Here is a 16,460-nt window from a genome sequence, read left to right on the forward strand (position 1 = left end):
CCAGCCTCAGACACTTGACACTTACTAGCTGTGTGACCCTGGGCAAGTCACTTAACCCCAATTGCCCCGCCAAAAAAAAAAAAGATATCTACAAGACCTCCGATTCCAGATGTCAGAAGGACAGTTGAGACTTGAGATTGGAGGTCCGTGGAGGTTAGGGTAGAATAGGTAGATTTAAAGACCATCAACATAGAGATGGTAATTAGATCCATGGGATCACCAAGTATAGAGGGAAAAGAGAAGAGAGCCCAGGACGGAACCCTGAGGGACACCTACAGTTGTAAGGGTATGATCTGGATGAGGATCTGGTAAAAGGAACAGAAGAAAAGCAGTCAGATAAGTAGGATGAGAACCAGGAGGGAGTGGCATCCTGAAAACCAAGAGAAGAATGTATGGGAGAGAGAGTGACCAACAGTGGCAAAGGTTGTAGAGAGGTCAAGAAGACTGAGAACTGACAAAGGACCGCTAGATTTGGCAACTAAGGGATCATTAGCAATGTTGGAGAGAGCAAAGCCGGAAAAGCAGCGTGAGAGGAGAGAAAGTGGAGGCACCTATTATAGATGGCTTTTTCAAGGCATTTAGCTACAAAGAGGAAGGTAGAGGGAATGAAAGGATAAAGCGAGGTTTGTTTTTTTTCCCCCAGGATGAGGCAAACATGAACATTTTTCTAGGCCGTAGGGAAGCCAGTAGATAGGAGATTGATAAATAAGTGAAAGAGTAGGGATGACAGAGGGGACAATCTATTGGAGGAGATGGGATGGAATGGGATCACTTGAACAAGTTGGCCTTAATATGGAGTAAGGCCACTTTATCATGTGAAACAGGGGTGAAGTTGGAGATAATAGTAAAGAAATCCGAGTGATAAGATTTTTGGGAGAGAAGACAAAACTCACAGCAAATGCCCTCCATTTTTTTCTCAGCCACATACCCTATTCATTCTTCTGGGGTTCTAATTCCCGTAGCGGATTTATAGAAAGCAGTGGGCAGAGCCCATATTTTTGGCCTAGCATCAAGAGTCCAGAAACATGAACTGTCTCTTCACATATTACCAATATCTTGCTTGAAGTTGGGAAGAGACTAGTAGTCAAAAAAAGTGATTAAATTAAACAGGGAACCAACAACTTGTGGAGCAACCTTTTGAAAGCCTTGTAAATACTCCCCAGTACAGATTTAGACCAACAGCCATAGAAATCCCAGGGACCCTCAAGCTTATTTAGTTCAATCCTTTTAGCAAACTCAGTTGTTTGTATTATAGCAGTAAGGAGAAACAATGGCCTCTTAAAGCAGGAATAGAGATACCTCAACTTTCTGAAATAATGGAAATTTATAGTGTTGTGAATTTCTTTTTTGTATGGATCTATAAATTAATTATTAAGCAACTCCCAGTTTGTAATGCTGGCATTAGGGAGTATCTACAATTCATTCGTAACTTATATTCTTTTGTGTAAATATGCACATATACATATATATGCACATATATGTGTATGTATATATTATATATTTTTGTTTATATTATAGTCATTTGTAGCTATACTTTTACTCCACCCCTTAACCTCTGGGAGCATTTGCTTCTAACGACAACAACAAGAAGAAGAACAAAAGTTAAGCAAAGCTAAGCAACACAGTAATCCAGTGTGACTACACATACAACATTCCACACCTGTAGTTTTCCACCTCTCTTACAAAAGAAGGGTGGTTGTTGTTATTGTTCAGTCACATTCTACTCTTCGTGACCCCATTTGGGGTTTTCTTGGCAAAGATACTGGATTGGTTTGCCATTTCCTTCTCCAGCTGATTTTACAGATGAGGAAACTGAGGTAAACAGGGTGAAGTGACTTACCCAGGATCACACAGTCTGAGGCTGGATTTTAACTCAGGAAGATGAGTTCACTAATCCATTCTATCCACTCAGCTAGAAGGGTGATACTTTTTCTCATCTTTTCTTCAGGTCCATGATAATTACTCAATGTACTGATTCTGATTCGTGTAACTTATATTCTTGGAGAGTTGCCTAGGATACTGAGAGGTTAAATAACTTGCCCATAATCGTGTAGCTTGTATGTGTCAAGGGCAGGATCTGAGCCCAGGTTTTCCTCAAGTTGTCAAGTAAAAAATCATTTATTAAGCAATTCCTAAGTGCCTGACCTGTGGCAGCCTTTTGAGATCGGAATTGGTCTGATCAGCCATGGTCAGATACACTGTACCTTGACCCCAACATAGTGATATCATTTGGGTTCTCTTTGAGAATGGACAACAACCAACCAAGTAAGTAAGTGAGTGAGTGAGTGCTATGGGATGATTTTTTTTTTCTAAAAACAATAACTGTCCTTAAGGAGTTAACATTTTAATGGAGGAGACAATATGTAAACAACAAGATATATAGACAGATATCTATCATTGTCTATATCTTTTTACTTTTGTATATATATGAGAGGGAGAAGTAAGACAGAAAGAGAGGAGAGTGGAGGGGAGAAAGACAGACAGAGAGAGAGAGAGAGAGAGAGAGAGAGAGAGAGAGAGAGAGAGAGAGAGAGAGAGCAAGAGACAGAGTGAGCTATTAAAGTAATATCAGAGGGAGGGCCCTAACAGTTGAAAATGAGGTGGGCAGAGACTGTGAGAGGCCTCTTGCAGGAGACTGGAATTTGAACTGAGTCTTGAAGGAAGCCAAGAAAGCCAGGAGGCTGAGAAAAGGAGGGAGGGTGTTCCTGGCATGGAGAACAGCCAGTAAAAAGACAGAGTTGATAAACTGAGGGTAGTCTTTGAGGGACAAAAAGACCAGTGTTGCTGCATCAGAGCGGAATAAAAGTAAAAGAAACTGGAAAGGGGCAGCTAGGTGGTGCAGTGGATAGAGCACAGGCCCTGGAGTCAGGAGGACCTGAATTCAAATCCAACCTCAGACACTTGACACTTACTAGCTGTGTGACCTTGGGCAAGTCACTTAACCCGAGTTGCCTCACCAAAAGAAAAAAGAAAAAAAAGAAACTGGAAAGATAAGAAGAGATGAAGTTGTGAAGGATTTTAAAAGCCAAACAGCATTTTATATGTAATTCCATCAGTATGGGTGGAGATTAATGTCCCCTACCTCTGTGAAGGAGCCAGGTGATGGAGCCGGGGAGGGGACGTGTGAGTTGGCCAGAATGAAAGAGCACATCCCTTCAGTTTTTCTTTGGATCGTCTGTGAGTCCTCTAGGGTGCTTCTGGCTTCTATCTTCGAAAGGGAATATGGAAGAGGTCAAGCCCACTTCAAGTTGCTGAAGGAAAAGAATCTAGGAAGAAATGAAAGGATCTGACAGTGTCCACCACATCCCTGTCCTCAGCTTGCTATTCTGCTGTTGTTGTTTGTCCTTCTTTTTCTAAGAGGATCAGTCACACCACAGGGTGGTGTCTTAACTTGCAGGTGAATTGGATTTAAGTGAGGACAAGCTGGGCAAAGTCATCACTTTCTCTTCCTCAGTCATCAAAGTCCAGTGACAAGACAAGAGTCAAGATGACTGGCAATGGCCCTGGGATGCAGTGGATAACCTTGGCATCTTCTGACCAAGCTCTAAGCGCTCCAAAGCTCCTGATTCAGCTGCCTTCATGGCCATTGGAACAAATTGTTCTCATCTACCTATCATTCTGTCCCAGGAAGTCTTCACGTGCTTGGTGTAGACACCCCCCTAACTCACCAATGTGTTTGAGACCCTTCGGTTACCCTCAACCTGGTTTTCACACCAGGGTGCAGCTGCTATGCCTGCTATAGCTTCTTACAGACACAGGTGAGACTGGGGTGAAGGTAGACACCAAAAGTGGATGAGCAGCCCTGAATAGGGCTTAGCAAGCCCTCACGCCAGAGGTGCTAGTCCTCTCGGAACACTCTATATACCTAAGCTTGCTACTCTAGAGACTTTGGGGAGTTTCCCTTTCAGTAAGATCTAGGACTCTGGTTGATTTGGGTTACCTTGATCCCTTCCCTCAGTATTGCCTGGTATATGTTCTCCTATGCATACTTTCTCTGATTTTTGTTTTGCTACCAGGTTGAATAAATGAGTTTTCTTTGATGATGCTATTTGTTTTCATTATAGAATTAGCATTTGGTAGAAAAAGGGTCAAGACTCAAATATAATGCTTGGGAGTCCTTTTTTCCCCTAATATTGAAACAGTAATCAGAAGTTAGTTTGAACCTGAAAACCTCATCCCCTATACTAACAATATTTAAAAGAGTGTATAAATTTATAATAATGTAATATAATATATTATGTCATATTGTATAATATGTAGTAAATACAAATCTATAAATTTATATCTCTCTGTTTACCTATCTTCCTGTTTATCTATCTATCATCCATCCATCCATCTATCTATCATCTATCTAAATTCCAGCCCAGTACCTTTTCTCTCTGAGGAGAGCAGAGTAGCCAAGCTTCTGGCCCAAACCCCCTGCTCCCCTCCTGACAGAAATTAAACTCTCTCTTGGAGAAGGATTGAGGTACAAGAGGCTACAGCTATCTGCTTTGGCTCCCTTCAACCCATACAATGATGCCCTCATGCTACATGTGGCCCTCCTTGCAACATGTAGGGTTTTGACACATCTATTTGGACCTGGAAGTAATTGGGGGCCAATGGAGCTTGAGTCAGGGCCAGTCCTGAGCTTTAAGAAGGTAACTTTGGCAACCGAATGGACGATGGGAGACCAATTAGAAGGCCACTGTAATTTTCTAAGTGTGAGGTTCCAGGGGCCCACACCAGGGAATGACTTTGTTAGTGGAGGGAAGAGGACTTAATAAAGAGGGTTTTTGTTTGTTTGTTTTTGCAAGGCAATGGGGGTTAAGTGACTTGCCCAGGGTCATACAGCTAGTAAGTATCAAGTGTCTGAGGCTGGATTTGAACTCAAATTTTCCTGAATCCAGGGCCAGTGCTTTAACCACTGTACCACCTAGCTGCCGCCTAAAGAGGTATTTCAAATAGGTCCTTTCGTTTTATTTTATTTTATTTTGGTGAGGCAATGGGGGTTAAGTGACTTGCCCAGGGTCATACAGCTAGTAAGTATCAAGTGTCTGAGGCTGGATTTGAACTCAAATTCTCCTGAATCCAGGGCCAGTGCTTTAACCACTGTACCACCTAGCTGCCGCCTAAAGAGGTATTTCAAATAGGTCCTTTTGTTTTATTTTATTTTATTTTGGTGAGGCAATGGGGGTTAAGTGACTTGCCCAGGGTCACACAGCTAGTAAGTATCAAGTGTCTGAGGCTGGATTTGAACTCAAATTCTCCTGAATCCAGGACCAGTGCTTTAACCACTGTACCACCTAGCTGCCGCCTAAAGAGGTATTTCAAATAGGTCCTTTCGTTTTATTTTATTTTATTTTGGTGAGGCAATGGGGGTTAAGTGACTTGCCCAGGGTCATACAGCTAGTAAGTATCAAGTGTCTGAGGCTGGATTTGAACTCAAATTCTCCTGAATCCAGGGCCAGTGCTTTAACCACTGTACCACCTAGCTGCCGCCTAAAGAGGTATTTCAAATAGGTCCTTTCGTTTTATTTTATTTTATTTTGGTGAGGCAATGGGGGTTAAGTGACTTGCCCAGGGTCACACAGCTAGTAAGTGTCAAGTGTCTGAGATCAGATTTGAACTCAGGATCTTCTGAATCCAGGCCCGGTGCTCTATCCACTGCGACACCTAGCAGCTGCCTAAACAGGTATTTCAAAGATAGAAACAATACGGCTTAGCAACAGACTACACAGGTGGGATTGGAGGTGTAAGTGAGGAGTAGAGGATGATGCTTAGTTTGCAAGCCTGGGTGACTGGGGAGGTGTGACAATAACAGGGAAATTTGGAGGAGGAGAGGGTCTGGGGGGCGGGCGGAGATAATGAGCTCAATTTTTGACAGGTTGAGTTAAAGTTATCTACAAGACATCTAGGTGTTCGAGCCATCCCTCTACCCACTATGATCCACACTGTCTTTCTATCTTCTATAAAATAAAACCACTTAAATAGATCTATGACCAAATCAGTTTGTGTGTTTCCTCCACAGCCCATCCGTGCCTGATCATACCCTGCCTACTTACAATAGAGGGTCTTCCCACAGTACTTACGGGAACCTACCTCAATTTCCCCTCACATAAAAAGGATGCTAGTAGAGCACTCAGGTACTCACTTGTCATCCCTCGAGTTTGCCCAGCTTCATTTTTATTCCAACATTTTTTCTGATGAGATGCTTTTGTTGAATTCTTCTTCAAAGTCCCTAATTAATTAAATGTTATAGCTGGCTTATACCCATCATGCATCTCTCCACAGTTCTCTGTGTGATACTCGTTTTTAATTAAGATAATTTTAAATTGTGCCATGACTCCCACCTATACAACACCACTGGTAGACTATTGGTATTAAAAAGACTGTTTCTGGGAGAAGTTTGGGATTATTAAAGGAATTTTACAAGTTACTATAGGCAATCCAACCCACTTGTCTATTCCTGTTTAATTCTTGGCCCAGTTCATTTCCAATTGTGATCCAATAACATAATATTGGTAAAAAGTGTTTAGCATGGTGCTTGGCACATAATAGGTACTTAATAAATGCTTGTTCTCTTCCCAGTTGTAATTACTATGTGTCCCATATATGTGTATATGTATTATCTAAAAAATATATACACATATACTGATGTGCAAGTTCATTATAATTTTAATTGCAATGGGAAGTTTTTTAAAGATTAAAAAAAATTGAATCAGGTCCAGGACTGAAAAAATGGTCACAGATAATTATAGAGGAATGATATAGATGAAACTAACTGCTCACTAATCTATAATTGACACAGCTAGGTGGCAGAGGAGATAAGAGTGTTGGATCTCAATTCAGGAAGACCTAAATCCTGCCTCAGACACTACAGTGACCCTGAGCAAGTCACTTAATTTCTCTTCACCTCTGTTTCCTCATTTGTGAAACAGGAACAATAAAAGCACTACCCTCAATAGGTTTGGTAAAGGTCAAATAAGATAACACGTGGAAAGTGCTTTAGAAACTTCTTTGTTGCTGTTGTTCATGACTTTCAGTCCTGTCTAACTGAAAGGTGACCTCTTTTAGGGGTTTTCTAGACAAAGATGCTGGAGTCCTTCTTCAGCTCATTTTTTTTTTTTTTGGCAGGGCAACGAGGGTTAAGTGACTTGCCCAGGGTCACACAGCTAGTAAGTGTTAAGTGTCTGAGGTCAGATTTGAACTCAGGTCCTCCTGACTCCAGGGCCAGTGCTCTATCCACTGTGCCACCTAGCTGCCCGAGCTCATTTTACAGATAAAGAAACTGAGGCAAATCGAGTTATGTTACTTACCCAGGGTCTAGAAAGTGTCTGAGGCCAGATTTGAACACAGGAAGAGAAGTCTTTCTAACTCCAGGCCCAGTACTCTAGCCAGTGTACCACCTAACTGCCCTTATAAACCTTTAAGTAATTCATTAACACTATGTTGTGATTGTGATTGTTATTATAACATTGTGATATGGTGGAAAGAATACAGTCCTTGAAATAAGGACTTGGGTTCAAATTTGAGCTCTTCCACCTACCACCAATGTAATGTATGACAAGTCAGTAATCCCAACTAGGCCTCAGTTTCCTTATCTGTAAAAGTGCCGGTTTTAGTAGATGACCTCTAGGGTCCCTTCCCACTCTATGATCCTTTGATCTAAGATATACCCAGCAAAATCCTTCCTTCCCTCAACCCATCCTCTACCCTTTCTCTACTCCCTATTCCTCAGACATAGAGGTATATCGCTTTACCTATTTCTTTTCCTAAACTAAGGACAATGGCATTTGAGGGTGTTGTCTCATTTAGACAGCATTTGTACCTAATTGGCATTGGGTGGAAATGATTGAGGATAGGAGACTCATTTGCCTATTACAAGGACAGTCTTGGCAAGGAACTTGCCCCTAGGACATAGAGGTATTATATTATCTCAGTATTTTTTGTTCTCCACCTGCCTATTTCAATAGTTTATAAAGAGATTTAGTTGTTAAACATAAGGGAACCTGAAATCCAGAGTTGATTGGTAATTACTGGGCAAACAGCCACCGTTTTACCATGGCCTAGGCTGAAGAGATGAAGATTTGGAAAGTGCGCTAGCTGGTTATCATGAGTTACAGGGAAGGAGAGTAGAGGCATTTATTAAGTGCTTACTATCTGTCAGGCCCTGTACTAAGCAATTAACAGATATCTTATTGATTCTCACAGTGACCCTGGGAGGTAGATGTTATTATTATCCCCATTTTATATTTGAGTAGACTGAGGCCAACAGAGGTTAAGTGACTTGCCCAGGGCCACACAACTAGTCCAGGTCTGAAGCAGGATTCCAACCCAGGTCTTTCTGAGTCTAGGTCCTGTACTCTATCCACTGTGTCACCTGGTTGGCTCTAGAGTGAAGTTTCTCCCTGAGAGGACCCGCATCTCTGAACTAAGAAAAACTGAAGAGGAAAAGCTAAAACTTCCAATCTAGCACCTACCTGAGATATGGCAGGCCTCAGAGCTGACTCCAAGGGAGTAAAATTGGAGAGGATTCAACCAGAGTCACACTAAGGTTTTCTGCTCTTTCTGAAAAGAATGAACAGAACCTCTGTCAAAGTTGGTAGGTAAGACTGTAGGGGTGATTCGGGCATTCAGGAGGATTAACACCTCTGGTGTGAGGGCTCTATGAGCCCTGTTCAGGGCTGTTCATCCACCTTTGGTGTCTACCTGTCACCCAGATCTCACCTGTAGTGCCAAGTAGCTGTAGCTGCACAGCAGCCACACCCCAGTAAAACTGTCTGGGCAGGAGGCAGCTAGGTGGCCCAATGGATAAAACACCAGCCCTGGATTCAGGAGGAACTGAGTTCAAATCCAGCCTCAGACACTTGACATTTACTAGCTGAATGACCCTGGGCAAGTCACTTAACCCTCATTGCCCCGCACAAAAAAAAAAAAGTCTGGGTAGATGTACTAAACCAAGGTAAGGCTAACTGACGGGCCTCAAACTCCTTGGCGAGTTAGGGAGATGTCTACCTCCAGCATGTAAAGACTTCTCCCCTAGCAGAATAGGTAGATGCAATAATTTGTTCCAATGGCTATGAAGGAGGCTGAACCGGACACTGTGGAGAACTTAGAGCTGGGACTTTGATGACTCAGGAAGAAAGAGTGAGGCTAATAACTTGGTGTAACTCTGCTTCATTTAAATTCAATTCACCTGCAAGTCAAGACACCACCCTGGGATGTCATTAGTCCTCTTAGAAAAATGAAGGATAAGCAACAGATGGAAGTAGTAGAGACTTCAGCTCCCTATCAAGGAGCAAGGCCAGATAGTCCATTGGATTAAACCTGTCTAGCAGAGGTACCTTATTTGCCAGGTGATTTTCAGAGTCTTCCCAAGACAATTCAAATGGAATCGATTCAGTTTCCTGGTATGATGCTGGTAGACTGTTCAGGTTTCACGGGCATATGACAATAAGATTAGCACAATGACTCTGTAGACCTTAACTTGATATATAGCCACACTTTTCTTTGGAGCCTCCCAAACAAAGCTCTGGTAATGTGGGTGTCAGTCTCATCATCTATGTGGACATTCCTGGAAAGTATACTGCCAAGATAAGTAAACTTATCTGCAGCATTCACAATTTTTCCATTTGCTGTAACTGATTCCACATATGGCTTGTGCAATGCTGGCTTGTGGAGAATCTGTGTTTTCTCAGTGTTAAATGTTAGGCCAAAACTAACACAAGCAGCAGAGAATTGATTCCTATTTTGCTGCATCTCAGCTTCAGAGGCTTCTGTGAGGGCACAATCATCTGCAAACAAGAAGTCACCCATCAACTCTCCCTCTACTTTAGTCTTGGCTTGTGGCCTTTTCAAGTTAAATACTTGACTCAGTACAGTAGCTTACCTTCATTTTGTCTTCACTGAAGGCATTCAACAATATTGCTGAAAACATCATGCTAAAAATAGCATGGGATCGGGAACAGCTAGATGGTGCAGTGGATAAAGCACCGACCCTGGATTCAGGAGGACCTGAGTTCAAATTTGGCTTCAGACACTTGACACTAGCTGTGTGACCCTGGGCAAGTCGCTTAACCCTAATTGCCCCGACAAAAAAAAGGCATGGGATCAAGCACATACAGCCCTGCTTCACTCCACTGGTGGCTGGGAAAGCTCAAGAGCATTGTCTATTATCCAGAACCTATGCAATTATGCCATCATGAAATCTACCTACAATACTGATGAACTTCTCTGGGCAACCACATTTTGCCATGTATATATACATGAAGATTGCACATGTTGTTTGTCTAGGAAAATGATGCTTTTTGACCGTGGTAGGATAACCAATATGTTTCCAGTTCCAGGTGCATGTATTGCATTTGTTTAGTTTTATTTATGACCAAAGGTTCCCATTGCCAAACTGGCAGGAATTGGGGGTAAGGGGAGGCGTCTTATGGCCACAAAGTCCTACTCCAGTGCCTCATTAGAAGTGACCCTAGGTTCTCAAAGGCTATGCTGGGTTATATTCTGCAAGGAAGACTTGCAGTACTGTTCTTAAGAAAGTATAACTTCTGGGGGCGGCTAGGTGGAGCAGTGGATAAAGCACCGGCCCTGGATTCAGGAGTACCTGAGTTCAAATCCGGCCTTAGACACTTAACACTTACTTGCTGTGTGACCCTGGGCAAGTCACTTAAGCCCCATTGCCGGAAAAAAAAAAAAAAGTATAACTTCTACAGACCAGTCTGCTAAGTATGGAAAGGCTCATCACTAAGAGGATGGACACTTGGTCATGAATTCTTTGTCCACAGCAACTCAGGGAGTAAATGTAGGGAGATTGGAGTTTTTTGGGTTTTTTTGTTTTGTTTTGTTTTTGCAGGGCAATGAGGGTTAAGTGACTTGCCCAGGGTCACACAGCTAGTAAGTGTCAAGTGTCTGAGGCTGGATTTGAACTCAGGTACTCCTGAATCCAGGGCCGGTGCTTTACCACTGCGCCATCTAGCTGCCCCCTGAGATTGGAGTTTTTAAAGTGGCCATAATGTAATAGGAAAACAATCACTGAGGCTTTGTGGCTGACAAATATTCATAATAAAGATAAGAAATGCAGCTGGATGAGAGAGGAGAGGCTTTACTCTTTTCCTCACCTGTAAAATGGATATAATAATAGCATCTACTTCCCAGGTCAAATAAGATAATAATTGTGAAGTGCTTTGCAAAGTTCCTGGCACATAATCAGTGCAATATAAATGTTAATTATTATTATTAGTAGTAGTAGTAGTAGTACCACCTTTTTTTGTGCTCATTTATATGCTAAGCCAGAGTGATTGGGGGAATGGAATATCCAACCCTAAATTAGATAGTTCTTTATACCTGAGGGCTTTGGTCTCCTTCAGATTTAGGGATGTGAAAGATTGAATCTTAGTCTGGGGGTAGTCAGCCTGGCTTTTTTAGCTGGAAAGTATCTTCTTCTTCTTCTTCTTTCTTTCTTTCTTTTTTTTAGTGGGGCAATTGGGGTTAAGTGACTTGCCCAGGGTCACACAGCTAGTAAGTGCCAAGTGTCTGAGGTCGGATTTGAACTCAGGTCCTCCTGAATCCAGGGCTGGTGCTCTATCCACTGCACCACCTAGCTGTCCCGGAAATATCTTGACTAGAGAAATTATAGCCATTCTACTCTTGGCTAACTAGGAACGTATGAGACAGTTTGGGTGGGCCACAAAAGATAAGTCTAGAAGCTAGGAGCAAGGAGCAAGGAGCAAGGCCCATCAGAGACTACAGAGACAGACTTGTGGACCAGGAAACACAAGCGATCTTCTAAAGCCCCTTATGTGTGATCCCTATGTGTGATCGATCACTAGTCACCCACCAATGAGGTGGGAGAATGTGGCTTAAGTGCCTTGAGAGGCTGCTAGGTGTCGACATAGAGCACAAAGTGCTGGGCCTGGAGTCCGCTAGCAACACCTGAATTAAAATCCACCCTCAGACACTTAACTAGCTGTGTGACCCTGGGCAAATCAACTCTCTCACACACACACACACACACACACACACACACACTGTTTGCCTCAGTTTCCTAATATGTAAAATGGGCATAATGAGTTGTGAAGATCAAGTGAGGTAATATTTGTAAAGCACTTAGCACAGTACCCAGCACAAAGTAAATGCTCTATGTTAATTATTGTTGTTGTTGCTGTTATTGAGAGGCAGCTAGGTTGATCAATGGATAGCATGCCAGACCTGGAGTCAGGAACACTGAGTTAAAATTGGGCCTCACTTTCTAGCTACGTCACCCTGGGCAAGTCAACCTCTATCTGTAAAATGGAGGTAATAATAATAGCACCTAAATCCCAGGGTTGTTGTGAGAATAGAATGAAAATAATTGTAAAGATCTTTGCAAACCTTAATGTGCCATGTAAATACTAGCTATTTTTATTGTAAACACATTGGCAGAGGCTTATGAGTTGTGATTTCTAGTGGATGGGGATCACAGAATGTCTTTTTTTTTTAATTAAAAAAATTTTTTTAAATTATTTTCCAGTTACATGATACTTATAAGAATAGTTTTCTTTTCTTTTAATTTTTTTTTCTTTTGGGCTGGGCAATTGGGGTTAAGTGACTTGCCCAGGGTCACACAGCTGAGGCTGGATTTGAACTCAGGTCCTCCTGAATCCAGAGCCGGTGCTCTATCTACTGCGCCACCTAGCTGCCCCCAGGATAGTTTTCAACATCTGTCCTCACTGGACTTTTAGTTCCAAATTTTTTTTTCTCCTCCTCTCCCTCCCTCCCTCCTCCCCAAGACAGAAAGCAGTCTGATATAGGCTATATATGTAAAATAACATTAAACACACCTCTACATTAGTCATCTTGTGAAAGAAGAATCAGAGCAAAAAGGAAAAACCTCAAACAAGAAGGAAAAAAAAAACAGTCCAAAAGTAGAAACAGTATGGTTTCAATCTGCATTCATAATTCACAGTTCTTTTTTCTGGATGTCAAGAACATTTTCTATCATGAGTTCTTTGAAACTGTTTTAGATCATTGCACTGCTGAGAAGAGCCAAGTCTAGCCCCATTGTTCATCACACAATGTTGCTGTTACTGGATCACAGAATATCTTGAACCTGGGGTAGATCTTCTAGGGGACCCATGTGTGAGAGGAGGGTGCCTCAGGTATTCCACAAAATAAAATACAAAATGTCTCTGAGTCCTGTGTGGGAGTGCCTTCTGCCTCAACAATCGCAGTGACTAGCCTAGCTAGGGAGGGAGCACAGGGTGTTCAGAATCACACAGTTTAAAATCATTTATAAACTTTAATTTATCTGTTGGTCCTTCAAACAAGGGAGTATTGTCCCATGACCTAGGAAGGAATGAACACCACTGAAGAAACTGACTTGTATCAATCTTGACATTCCTATTTGAAATGAAACCAGAATAAATAAATAAAAGTTACAGTTAACTCACAGATTCTCCTTGGAAAGATAAACAAAAGAATTGGTTGGTGGATGACACCTATCAGATTGGCTAAAATTACAAAAAAGGAAAATAATAAATGTTGGAGAAGCTGTGGAAAAATTGGAACACTGATGCATTGTTGGTGGAGCTGTGAACTGATCCAACCATTCTGGAGAGCAATTTGGAATTATGCCCCAAAGGGCTATAAAGCTGTGCATACCTTTGACCCAGCAATACCACTTTTGGGTCTTTTTCCCAAAGAAATCATGGAAAGGGGAGAGGGACCCACACATACAAAAATATTTATAGCTGCTCTGTACGTAGTGGCAAGGAATTGGAAGTTGAGGGGATGTCCATCAATTGGGGAATGGCTGGACAAGTTATGCTATATGAATACAATGGAATACTATTGTGCTGTAAGAAATGATGAGCAGGAAGAGTTCAGAGTAACCTGGAGGGTCTTTCGTGGGCTGACGATGAGTGAGATGAGCAGAACCAGAAGAACATTGTACACAGTATCATCAGCATTGTGTGTTGATCTACTGTGATAGACTATATTCTTCTCACCAATGCAATGGTACAGAAGAGTTCCAGGGAACTCATGATAGAAGAGGATCTCCAAATCCAGGAAAAAGAAAAAAAGAACTGTGGAGTATAGATGCTGAATGAACCATACTATTTCTTTTGTTTTTGGTGCTGTTGTTTTTCTATTTTGAGGTTTTTTGTCATTTCTCTGATTTTTCTCTTATAACAGGACTAATGCAGAAATAGGATTAATGTTATTATGTGTATATATAACTTATATCAGATTACCTGCTGTCTAGGGGAGGGGAGAGGGAGGGGAGGGAGGGAGAAAAATCTGAAATTGGAAAGCTCGTATAAACAAAAGTTGAGAACTATCTTTACATGTAACAGGAAAAAAATAAAATACTTTATTTTAAAAAAAAGAATTGGTGGAATTGGTTTTATTGTGCACTCAAAGCAAAAGGAAACATTTTCATGGGACAAATATTTGGTCATCTTGTATTCCACTTGAGTATTTCAGTGATTGTGTGGAACTGAGGAAGACTGATATGCTGAGGTCAAGTGTACTTTCTTGATCTCAATACATCCACTGATCTATTCAGTATCTTTAAAAAGTCTTATTCATCCCTTTTCTCTTCTTCCCCTCCTCTCTCCTGCCTTTTAAAAAGATATCTTGGGGCAGCTAGGTGGTGCAGTGGATAGAGCACCCGCCCTGGAATCAGGAGGACCTGAGTTCAAATCCAGCCTCAGACACTTGACGTGTACTAGCTGTGTGACCTCGGGCAAGTCACTTAACCCTCATTGCCCACCCCACCCCCCCCCAAATAGGAAAAAGATATTTTATTTTCCCTCAATTACATGTAAAACCAATTTTTAACCTTCACTTTTTAAAATTCTGAGTTCTGAATTCTCTCTCCCCTTTCCCTGAGAGGGTAAGCAATCTATAGGTTATACATTTGCAATCATTTAAAACCTGTTTTGATATTAGTCATTTTGTGGAAGAAATGAAACACAGGATAATTTCAGAAAAACCTGGAAAGATTTATATGAACTGTTGCACAGAAAAGCAAGCAGAACCAGGAGAACATTGTATACAGTAACAACAATATTATAATTGTTTTTTTAAAAAATAATTTGCTATAGCAATTAGTTTTGGCAGTGTGCATATTATTTATTTATTCAATATTATCCCAGTAAAGGATTGACCACATATCTCCCTGACTTCTCATGGTCTCAGGTCTTGTGGTAGAGAAAGCAGGGAGAGAGCTTCAGCATGGCAGTTGGCATGAGCAGGAGAAAAGCCCCAAAAGACCTGTGCTGTCACCCAGAGAGATAGCACATGGTATCAAGAAGACCCAAGAGTGTTCAGAAGACCTATAAGAACTAAGTTGTCCTAAAAGAGAGAGCTCCTTGGGGACAACTAGGTGGTGCAGTGGATTAATCACCAGATCTGGATTCAGGAGGACCTGAGTGCCGTGGACAAGTAATTTCCCCTTCTCTGGGCTTCAGTTCCCCCTCTTAAAAATTATGGGGATGGGGGGCAGCTAGGTGGCACAGTGGATAAAGCACCATCCCAGGATTCAGGAGGACCTGAGTTCAAATCCAACCTCAGACACTTGACACTTACTAGCTGTGTGACTCTGGGCAAGTCATTTAACCCTCATTGCCCTGCCCCCAAATAAAAAAACAGAGAACTCCTGACCTCTTCCCGGGGTTGATAGAGGTGAGTCATTATACATTGATCAAAGCTTATTGGTTAGCATCATTCAATTACATTGGTTGATATGATTTGAAGGTGATCTAAATTAAAAGGAACTCTACAGATGATATTAGGGAAAGACCTTCACTCAAGTTGCTTAAGGGAAAGTTCATTATCCAGGTGTGGTTAGATCCTTCACTGAGTTAGACAAAAGAGTCCATCTCCATTTCTTTTGTTCCCTTGGGTTTGTCCCAGATCAAGAAGAACTGCACTTTCTGGAGTGGGGGTGGGAGGAAAGCACTGAGAAACTGATCTGAGTCCCCCCCAAGAAATCCATTATTTTAAAATTTTATTTATTTATTTATTTTTTGGTGAGGCAATTGGGGTTAAGTGACTTGCCCAGGGTCACATAGCTAGTAAGTATTAAGTGTCTGAGGCCGGATTTGAACTCAGGTCCTCCTGAATCCAGGGTCAATGCTCTATCTACTGCACCACCTCGCTGCCCTGAAATCCATTATTAATAATTATTTTCCCAGGAGCAGCTAAGTGGCACAGTGGATAAAGCACTGGGCCTGGATTCAGGAGGACCTAAGTTCAAATCTGAACTCAGACACTTAACACTTACTAGCTGTGTGACCCTGGGCAAGTTACTTAACCCTTATTGCCTCACCAAAAAAAAAATATTTTCTCACATAACAATGATCAACTGTGAAAGACTTAGTTACTGTAATGAATATAATGACCCAAGACAATCCCAAAGGACTCATAATGAAAGATTTCTTGGATCATTATATTGATTAAAGTAGCCAAGTCTTTCATGTAAGTCTTTC

The sequence above is a fragment of the Dromiciops gliroides genome, chromosome 4, assembly GCF_019393635.1.
Source record: "Dromiciops gliroides isolate mDroGli1 chromosome 4, mDroGli1.pri, whole genome shotgun sequence".
NCBI lineage: Eukaryota > Metazoa > Chordata > Mammalia > Microbiotheria > Microbiotheriidae > Dromiciops > Dromiciops gliroides.